Below are 10,362 nucleotides of genomic sequence, written 5' to 3' on the forward strand. Positions count from 1 at the left end.
TTAGTGGGAAGTATCCAGATAACCCGGGTGGTGTAACACTGTGCCAAGATGTGCTGGCCGTGCACCAAGGCATGTTTAGCCACAGGGTGATCCTCATTACCAACAAACACTGTCTGCCTGTGTCCATTCATGTGAATGGACAGTTTGTTGCTGGTCATTCCCACATAGAAAGCTTCATAGTGTAGACAGTTGGTAGATCATGTGGGTGCATTCACACGTGGCTCTGCCTTTGATTATGTACATCTTCCGGGTTACAGGACTGGAGTAGGAGTTGGTGGGAGGGTTCGTGGGGCAGGTTTTACACCAGGGGCGGTTACAAGGGTAGGAGCCAGAGGGTAGGGAAGGTGGTTTGGCGATTTCATGGGGATGAACTAAGAGGTTACGAAGGTTAGGTGGACGGCGGAAAGACACTCCTGGTGGAGTGGGGAGGATTTCATGACGGATGGATCTCATTTCAGGGCAGGATTTGAGGAAGTCGTATCCCTGCTGGAGAGCACATTCAGAGTCTGATCCAGTCCCGGAATGTGGCTCTCCAGCAGGGATACGACTTCCTCAAATCCTGCCCTGAAATGAGATCCATCCTTCATGAAATCCTCCCCACTCCACCAAGAGTGTCTTTCTGCCGTTCACCTAACCTTCGTAACCTCTTAGTTCATCCCTATGAAATCCCCAAACCACCTTCCCTACCCTCTGGCTCCTACGCTTGTAACCGCCCCCGGTGTAAAACCTGTCCCATGCACCCTCCCACCACCACCTACTCCAGTCCTGTAACCCGGAAGGTGTACACGATCAAAGGCAGAGCCACGTGTGAAAGCACCCACATGATCTACCAACTGACCTGCCTACACTGTGACGCATTCTATGTGGGAATGACCAGCAACAAACTATCCATTCGCATGAATGGACACAGGCAGACAGTGTTTGTTGGTAATGAGGATCACCCTGTGGCTAAACATGCCTTGGTGATGGCCAGCACATCTTGGCACAGTGTTACACCGTCCGGGTTATCTGAATACTTCCCACTAACACCAACCTATCCAAACTCCGGAGATGGGAACTTGCTCTTCAATATATCCTCTCTTCCCGTTATCCACCAGGCCTCAATCTCCGCTAATTTCAAGTTGCCGCCACTCATACCTCACCTGTCATTCAACAACATCTTTGCCTCTGCACTTCCACCTCGACTGACATCTCTGCCCAAACTCTTTGCCTATGTACACGTCTGCTTGTGTCTGTATATGTGTAGATGGATATGTGTGTGTGTGCGAGTGTATACCCATCCTTTTTTCCCCCTAAGGTAAGTCTTTCCGCTCCCAGGATTGGAATGACTACTTACCCTCTCCCTTAAAACCCAAATCCTTTCGTCTTTCCCTCTCCTTCCCGCTTTCCTGATGAAGCAGCCGTTGGTTGCGAAAGCTAGAATTTTGTGTGTATGTTTGTGTTTGTTTGTGTGTCTATCGACCTGCCAGCATTTTCTTTTGGTAAGTCACATCATCTTTGTTTTTAGATATATAGAACTACCAAAACTTTAGATTAAAACATAAATGAGAAATTTGGTATTCATTCTGTTAAATTTCAGATATCTGTGCCATATCATTAACTCTGTTATTATTGTCTAATTGTAAGTGTAACTTATGGGTCCTGTGCTTGTTGTGTTTACTCACCCAAAACTGTGAACATTCCTTGAGGTAAACTGCCACTTCCTGAGTAGTTACTTCTATGATTGTTTCTTCTATTAAAATGCCCATGGTTATTCCCATTATTCCTATCCTGCTGTTGTTCAAAATTTCTCTCTCTATTAACAATTTGATCCTGATATAAGTTATCATTATCTCTGTTTCTTTAATTATTCACATTGTGATTTCTATCATTCCAGTTATTATGGTACATACTTCTTTCTACTCCCCTATCCAGCCTGTCAACATATCAGAAAAATTGTTCAAGACGATCATCAGTTCCATGTACTAAATCCCACTACAACCTTTCTGGTAATCTCCTTGCAAGTGGATCAGTCAAGGTAATTTCATCAGATGGTTTGTCAAGGTATTTTAATTATTTAAGTTGTTTCTTACGAAACTCTTTCAAAGCACTGTCCCTGTTCCTATAATTAGGACCAATCCAAAAATTCAATTTTGATTTTCGGCTGTTCAGCTCCCAATCACAATTTATTTTAAAAAGTTTTCTTGAAACTTTGATATAAAGTTAAATTTACCAGTGACAGAGCTTTGCCTTCAAGGCCTCTTTTAACAGACTTAATTTTTTGATTATCATTCATGCATGACACAAAACTATATCTATAGTGGTGCAGAAAATCTACTGGATGTAAATTGTCTGATGGAAAACTTTTGATAGGAGTGAAAGACTTTGCATGAATGTAGCCACTGTACATGATTGTTGGCAGCAGTGGTCACAGGAATGTATGGTTGCAAGAAGACCAGGCTCCAAATGACCACATGACACTACTGTGAGGGGAGACCATTGTGTTTGATGTGTGGCATGACATTTCATATTAAATCTGCAGCAGCAATCTGAGCAGCACAGTGACACAACAAAACTGTTACAAATCATTTACTTCAATGAAAACTCTGTGTCAGACAACCTGTAGCATGCATTCCACAGATCCTGAACCACCAGCATTTGTGACTTCAGTGATCTCAAGTGAGAGCTCAATTTTATCATTTAGCTACAATATAGCAGGTCAGCAACTGGAAGCAGTTAATTTCATAAATTATCTGAGAGTAGGCATTAGGAGTGATTTAAAATGGAATAACCACATAAAATTAATTGTCGGGAAAGCAGATACCAGACTGAGATTCATGGGAAGAATCCTAAGGAAATGTAATCCAAAAACAATGGAAGTAGGTTACAGTACACTTGTTCACTCAATGCTTGAATACTGCTCACCAGTGTGGGATCCGTACCAGATAGGGTTGATAGAAGAGATAGAGAATATCCAACGGAGAGCAGCACGCTTTGTTACAGAATCATTTAGTAATCATGAAAGCATTACAGAGATGATAGTTAGACTCCAGTGGAAGACTCTGCAAGAGAGACACTCAGTAGCTGGGTATGGACTTTTGTTGAAGTTTTGAGAATATACCTTCACTGAGGAGTCAAGCAGTATATTGCTCCCTCCTACGTATATCTCGCAAAGAGACCATGAGGATAAAATCAGAGAGATTAGAGCCCACACAGCGGCATACCAACAATCTTTCTTTCCATGAACAATAAGAGACCATAATAGAAGGGAGAACTGATAGAGGTACTCAAAGTACCTTCCGCCACACACCATCAGGTGGCTTGCGGAGTATGGATATAGATGTAGATGTAGAGGGAAGGGTGGAGATAGGTGGTGTTTTCTGATTAAAATTGGTTCTGCCTCAGTGCCAGCGATGGCCGTTTGTTGGTTAGGAGGAGGCCAGTTGAGAACCTGAAACCAACCTGTCTGCATGCTAGACACAATGGACCTACCTAGGCAATATGGTTTGTGAAGACTTCAATGAGAACCTTGGTTTATTTTGAGAGAGACTGCTCATCACTACAGATGTGATGGCCACAGGTATCCATGCTGTATGGAAGATACTTCTTGGTATGGAATGGGTGTCAGCTGTTGGAGAGGAGGTATTTCTGGTGGTTGGTAGGTTTGATTTGGATGGGGGTATGAATGTAGACATCTTTGAGGTGGAGGAAAACATCAAGGATGGTGACTTGTTGGATGAGGAGGACCAGTTGAAGTGAATGGGGAAGAAGGTATTGAGTTTCTGGAGGAATGTGGATAGGGTGTCCTCACGCTTGATCCAGATCATGAAGATGCCATCAATGAATCTGAATTAGGTAAGGGGTTTGAGGTTCAGGGTGTTTCAGAAAGGTTCCTCTAGATGCCCCATGAATAGGCCAAATCACCACCAATATCTCCACTGCCACCCATTTCACACCAAGAAGTTCCTTCCATACATCCTAGCCACTCATGGCCATTGCACCTGCAGTGATGAGCAGTCCCTCTTGAAATATACTGAGGGTCCCACTGAGGCCTTCGTAGACCATAACTATCCTCACAAACTTGTACAAAAACAGATATCCCATGACTTATTTCTCCAGTCATCCACCACCTCACTAAGTCCCACTATTCACCCACAGAAGAGCTTTCCCCTCTTGACTCAGTACCACCCAGGACTGGAGCAACTGAATCACATTCTCCACCAAGGTTTTGACTACTTCTCATCATTCCTTGATATGAGGAGTGTTCTATCCAGTATCCTTCCCCCTTCCTACCCCTCCCACAGTGGTATTCTGCCACCAGCTGAACCCACATAATAACTGCCCTACACAACCCCTGCTCCCAATCCATTGACTCTTGTCTCATATCCCTGCAATAGACCTAGATGAAAGACCTGTTCTATACATCCTCCCATCACCACCTATTCCAGTTCGGTCACAAACATCACACATCCCTTCAAGGCAGGGCTACCTGTGAAACCAGTCATGTGATCTACAAGTGAAGCTGCAACCACTGTGCTGCATTTTTTGTGGACATAACCAAGGAGTTTTCTGTAGATGTGAATGGCCACTGACAAACTGTAGTCAAGAAACAGTTGGCCACCCCATTACTGAGCATGCAAAACAACTTGATGTTCTTCATTTCAACGGCTGCTTCACATCTTGTGCCAGCTGGATCTTTTCTGCCAACACCAGCTTTTCTGAATTGTGTATTTAGTAACTCTCCCTAAATATACCCTACATTTCTGTTACTGTCCTGGCCTCAGCCTTCATTAGTCATTGTCCTTACCCATCTAGCTCATTCTCTTGCACTACACAGCCCTCTATTCCACCAACACACTCACAGTTTTTTTTTTTACTTCCTCTATTACTGCTAACCCCCTCCTATCACCCTGCCCTCCTTCTAACCTTCCAACCTTCAACTGTACCTAGTTGCCCTACCCACTCTCCATCTTATCCCTTTATGCTCACACAAGCAGCACTTTACCAACAACACCCCTATCCTACTATCCCTCCCCCTCCCCACCTCAACCTCCTCAATACCCACATCACACCACTCAGTTGTCTCTCCCATCATGTGCTACTGCTCACAGTCTGGCCTCAGCAGCCAGAGACTGTGGACGTTTGTGTGTGAGTTGTGTTTGCATGAGTGTGTTTGTGTGTGTATATTGTCTATTTCTAATAAGGCCTTGTTGGCTGAAAGCTCATAGTCTGATAGCCTTTTTGTTGTGCCTACCTGTGACTCAGCATCTCCACTATATGGTGAGTAGTAACTACCCTTTTCATAATACTGTTACATTCCATCCTGGGTTTTCCATTGTATTAGATAAATGATATTCTTTAATAGTAAGCTCTAAACTAACGTAATTACCAAGTGTGTTGTGTTAAACAAATAGCAACTGGACAGAATGTTTTAAGAAGCAGTAGATTTTCTAAAAAAAAGTGGCATCTATACTAATTAGTATACAACACTTGTTTGTAGCAGTTTAAAGTCTGGATAACAGTATGCCATGTGGCTCTAAAAAAGAACATACATTGTCGTAGCAGCTTTTATATGCGTCAGAAGTGGATCATTCTGGCTGAACCTCAGATAAGTCATCATGTACATTGACAAAAAAAATTGCAGCCCTAATAGACATTGTATGACATAAACTAAAGCTGGTAGGCATGTTTGTACATCTGAAAAATGATGTCTATTCAAATTTTGTACCAGTTACATATGAAGGTGCAAATCAGCTTTGCCTTAAATACATATTGTAACAGTTGAGAATGTTAGTTACATTTGAAATTTGACGTGGTGACTTGAAGTTAGTCAAGAATGGTTTTAAGATGACTAAGACCCCATTATCAACACCACGCTGAGTTTGAACATGGTTGTGTAATAGGTCTGTGAGAAGTTGGATATTCCTTCTGCAATACTGCAGAAAGACTCTGCAAGAAAGCAGAAACTGTACATGACTGCTGGCAGTGGTGGTCACAGGAATATATGATTGCAAGAAGACCAGGTTCTATATAGCCACATGATACCACCAAAAGGGGAGACCATTGTATTTGATGTGTGGCTCTGGCACTTCATATTGAATCTGCAGCAGCAACCTGAGCAGCAGTTGGCACCATAGTGACACAACAAAACTATTACAAATCATTTACTTCAAGGAAAGCTCTGTGCCAAACAACCTGTAGCATGCATTTCACTGATCCTGAACCACCAGCATTTGTGACTTCAGTGGTGTCAAGCAAGAGCTCACTGGAGGGAAGGGTGGAGATAAGTTGTGTTTTCTAATGCCTCAGTGCCAGTGATGGACATGTGTGTTAGGAGGCCAGTTGAGGGCCTGCAACCAGCCTGTCTACATGCTAAACACACTGGACCTACACCTGGAGTTATGGTCTGGGGTGCAATTTTGTATAACAGCAGGAACACTCTCATGGTTATCCCATGCACCCTGGCTGCATATTTGTACATCAGTCTGGTAATTCAACCTGTTGTGCTGCTATTCATGAACAGCATTCCAGAGAGTGTTTTATAGCAGGATAACACTCACCCACATACCACTGTTATAACCCAACATGCTCTACAGAGTGACGACATGTTGCCTTCTCCTGCACAATCATCAGACCTGTCTCCAATCGAGCACAAATGAGACATCATCAGATGACAACTCCAGAATCTACAACCTGTAATGATAGACCAAACAGAACAGGCATGTAACTCTGGCCCACAAACTGACATCCAGTATCAGTACACAACAATGCATGCGTGTTTGAATGCTTGTATTCAACATTCTGGTGGTTACGCCAGTTATTAAGGTACCAGCATTTCACATTCATAGTGGCTTATCTTGTAGTTATATTAAGCTGTAATCTTGCAATGTTAATCACTTAAATAAGTTACCAAGACAAATGCAGTCCCAAAGTTTCATTATTCTGTATTAATTTTCTTTTTGTGATGCAACTTTTTCCAGTCATTGTATATTTTGATACATTTCATTTCTCTGTGAGTTGTCAGTCATGATCAGATCTGCAGATTACAAACAGACATGCACACACACACGCACACACACACACACACACACACACACACACAGAGAGAGAGAGAGAGAGAGAGAGAAAGAGAGAGAGAGAGAGAGAGAGAGAGAGAGAAGGACTGCACATCTATCTATATTCTAACTGTACCAGTGAAATATGAGATCTAATGTGAATTTTACTTTACAATCTTGGAAAGAAAACCACTGAAGTGGGCAAACAGGAAACTGTTGATGAAAGTATAACCTGACCTGGAAAATCCAGGATGGAATGTAACAATATTATCAGGAGGAAAGTTGCTACTCACCGTATAGCGGAGATGTATGTGTGCTGCTGCTCGCAGTGTGGTTTCAGTTGCCTGAGACTGCAGTCATGTGTGTGAGTTCCGTTTGCCTGAGTGAATGTGTGCATATGTGTGTCTATTGTTAACAAAGGCCATTGGCTGAAAGCTTTAAGTGTGAAAATCTTTTTGTTGTGCCTATCTGGGACTCAGCATCTCCACTATATTGTGAGTAGTAACTTTCCTTCTGATAATATTATTAACTGGCCTGCTTTCATTATACAATATGGCAGCACAGGCCAAGTGAATAATGGGCCAAAATAGCTATGTGAAGGAAGTTTAGTATTATGAAGCCACAGGTAGAGGAATTACTGGTTGGTGAGAAAGGTACTGCACAATTTCTCTGCCTGGACACCCCCAGGGAAGTAAAAGGCCACACTGAGTACACAAACATTCCTTTTAATTTATTTTTATTGTGTCAATATCATCTTTAAAAAATTAAAAGACAATATTAGGAAAAGGATATTTGCTACTCACCATACAGCAAAGATGCTGAATCACAGAGAGGCACAGTCCACCCCCAGTAGCTGAGTGGTCAGCGTGACACAATGTCAATCCTAAGGGCCTGGGTTCGATTCCCGGCTGGGTCAGAGATTTTCTCCGCTCAGGTACTGGGGGTTGTGTGGTCCTATTCATCATTATTTCATCCCCATCAACGCGCAAGTCACCGAAGTGGCGTCAAATCAAAAGACTTGCACCTGGCAAATGGTCTACCCGACGGGAGGATCTAGTGACACGACAGAGAGGCACAACGAAAAGACTGTCTGCATCTCCACTGCAACACTGTCATTATTCCATCCTGATTTTTCCATTGCTGGATAGTTTTTAAAAAACTCCATTAGGAGCAGATTATGGACAAATTAACGCACAAAAATACCGTACAGCAAGGTGAGTAAACTCAACAAATGTCCAAGAAGACCTTATAAGTCTCCATCCACAAGAAGAGAGAACAAAAGAAGTCACTGATGTCACTACCATCACCCCAGGCCTTTATGTCCAGATGAGTTGTGAGCTGAACACAGCTGGGTCCTATTGCAATGTTGACTTCATTACTAATGGAGAGGAAACTACTCTATGATTTATGTAATAATTTGATTCCTGAACTGCATGATTATGTAGTTGACACTTCATTTATTTTTCTCAAAAGAGCGTTCATCGAAGTCCTTGTGGTAGAAACTCAAAAAGAGAATATATTGATAAAGGCACAAGACCTCTCTCTTCTAGAACCATGGTGAACACTCCTTCCAATCACATTTTTACAGGTATTTCATAGCCAACCGCCCACCATTCTAAAAGTTGGGTATTAAACTTAAATGATTACACAAGGAGATTTTAACAGCCTTAGATGTAGGAAATACTATAAAAAGAACAGTTCCTACTAACTATGTAGCAAATATGCTGAGTCGCAGACAGGTACAACAAAAAGACTATCAAACAATGCTTTCAGGCAAATAGGCCTCATCAAATTAGGCAACACACACACACACACTCACTGACACAAAAGCAACTCACATGCACATAACAGTCTCTGGCTGCCAAGGCCAGACTGTGAGCAGAAGTGCATAATGGGAGAAGCAACCTTGTGCAGTGGGGGTGATGTGATGTCCCCTCTCCCCTTTTGTTGTCGCTGTTGATGTTGAGCCGCTACTGCTACAGCTCGGCCGGTGGAATGGAGACACGACACGCAGTGATGGTTGTCCCCGTTGGATAATGTGGAACAGCACCTGAAAATCTCTAAAGAAAATTGTTCCTCGTGTAATGTATGAAAGTCCATTTGCGAGTCCACGCAGTCGTCTCAGCGATGCAAACTGCTGAATTTAACCCTTTCACTGCTCCAGACGTAAATATACGCTAATCGTTTCAGTGCTCCAGATGTATATATACTATTTACTATAAAAAATACTTACAGCGGTTCCCTGGTACAGTCTCTGTAGTTATGTATAACGCCGACAATCGGGCCAGCGAGTCGGAGGTAATTGTTGTGCAAATACGCAGTTTAATTGTTGGAATACTAGGAAATACCTGAACAACTATTGAATGCTGAATTCTCTTTCTGCTGAGTTCATTCATATCGCTATATTATCTAGTTTGTGTGCGGCCGTTTCCACATTACCAAATAAAATGACGCGATGTTACCGTCCGTTTACAGACGATGAGTGCTGAGTATTCTAAATCAAAGTGACGACGAGGACATCATCATGCCCAATCCAGCTGATTATGGGTAGACAAATAATGATGATGATAAGCTGCCAGCCAGATTTATGTCACCACAAATATAAAAAATATTTGTGAACCAACAAACGTTTAACCAGTAAATGCAGATTCAGATTTTGATGTTATCGTCGATTCTTTCTCCGATTCCAAAGAAGAGACTGAGTGTATGCCTGAAAAATCTCCTAAGAGACACAAAACAGTTGATTTTGGATGAAAAGACTCTGATTTGGACCCTAATGTGTATAATTTCGATAACAGTGGTTTCGATTGCAAAATTGTCAATTTAGATGGTTTATGTACTGTATACGACTGCTTCCAAGTTTTTTTTAGACAAGAAATTGTGAGTGACATAGCTGAGCAATGTAATTTATATTATGAACACCTTTGCAATGATGCCAGTGAAAAATCAAGACTGCGACATTGGAAAAACACAAACAGTGACGAAGTTTACTGTTTCCTTGCTGAAAATTTTCTGATGGCTCAAGTGAGAAAAAATGAAATAAACAGTTATTGGACCAATCATCAGTTACTGTCTGCTCCAATGTTTGCACAAATCATGCCGAGGTATAGATATCTTCTGTTACTTTGAATGTTACATTTTGCTGATAACAGTAAGGACCCTGGAGATGACAAAATCTGGAAATTACGTTGAATTGTGGATCACTTAAGAAAAGTATTTCCAGGTGATTTATATCCTTTTAAAAATTTGTGCATTGACGAAAGTTTAGTTCTCTTCAAAGGTCGTGTCTTCTTCAAGCAGTACATTCCTTCCAAATGCCACAGATTTA

Source organism: Schistocerca serialis, chromosome 9 (assembly GCF_023864345.2).
Source record: "Schistocerca serialis cubense isolate TAMUIC-IGC-003099 chromosome 9, iqSchSeri2.2, whole genome shotgun sequence".
Taxonomy (NCBI): Eukaryota; Metazoa; Arthropoda; class Insecta; order Orthoptera; family Acrididae; genus Schistocerca; species Schistocerca serialis.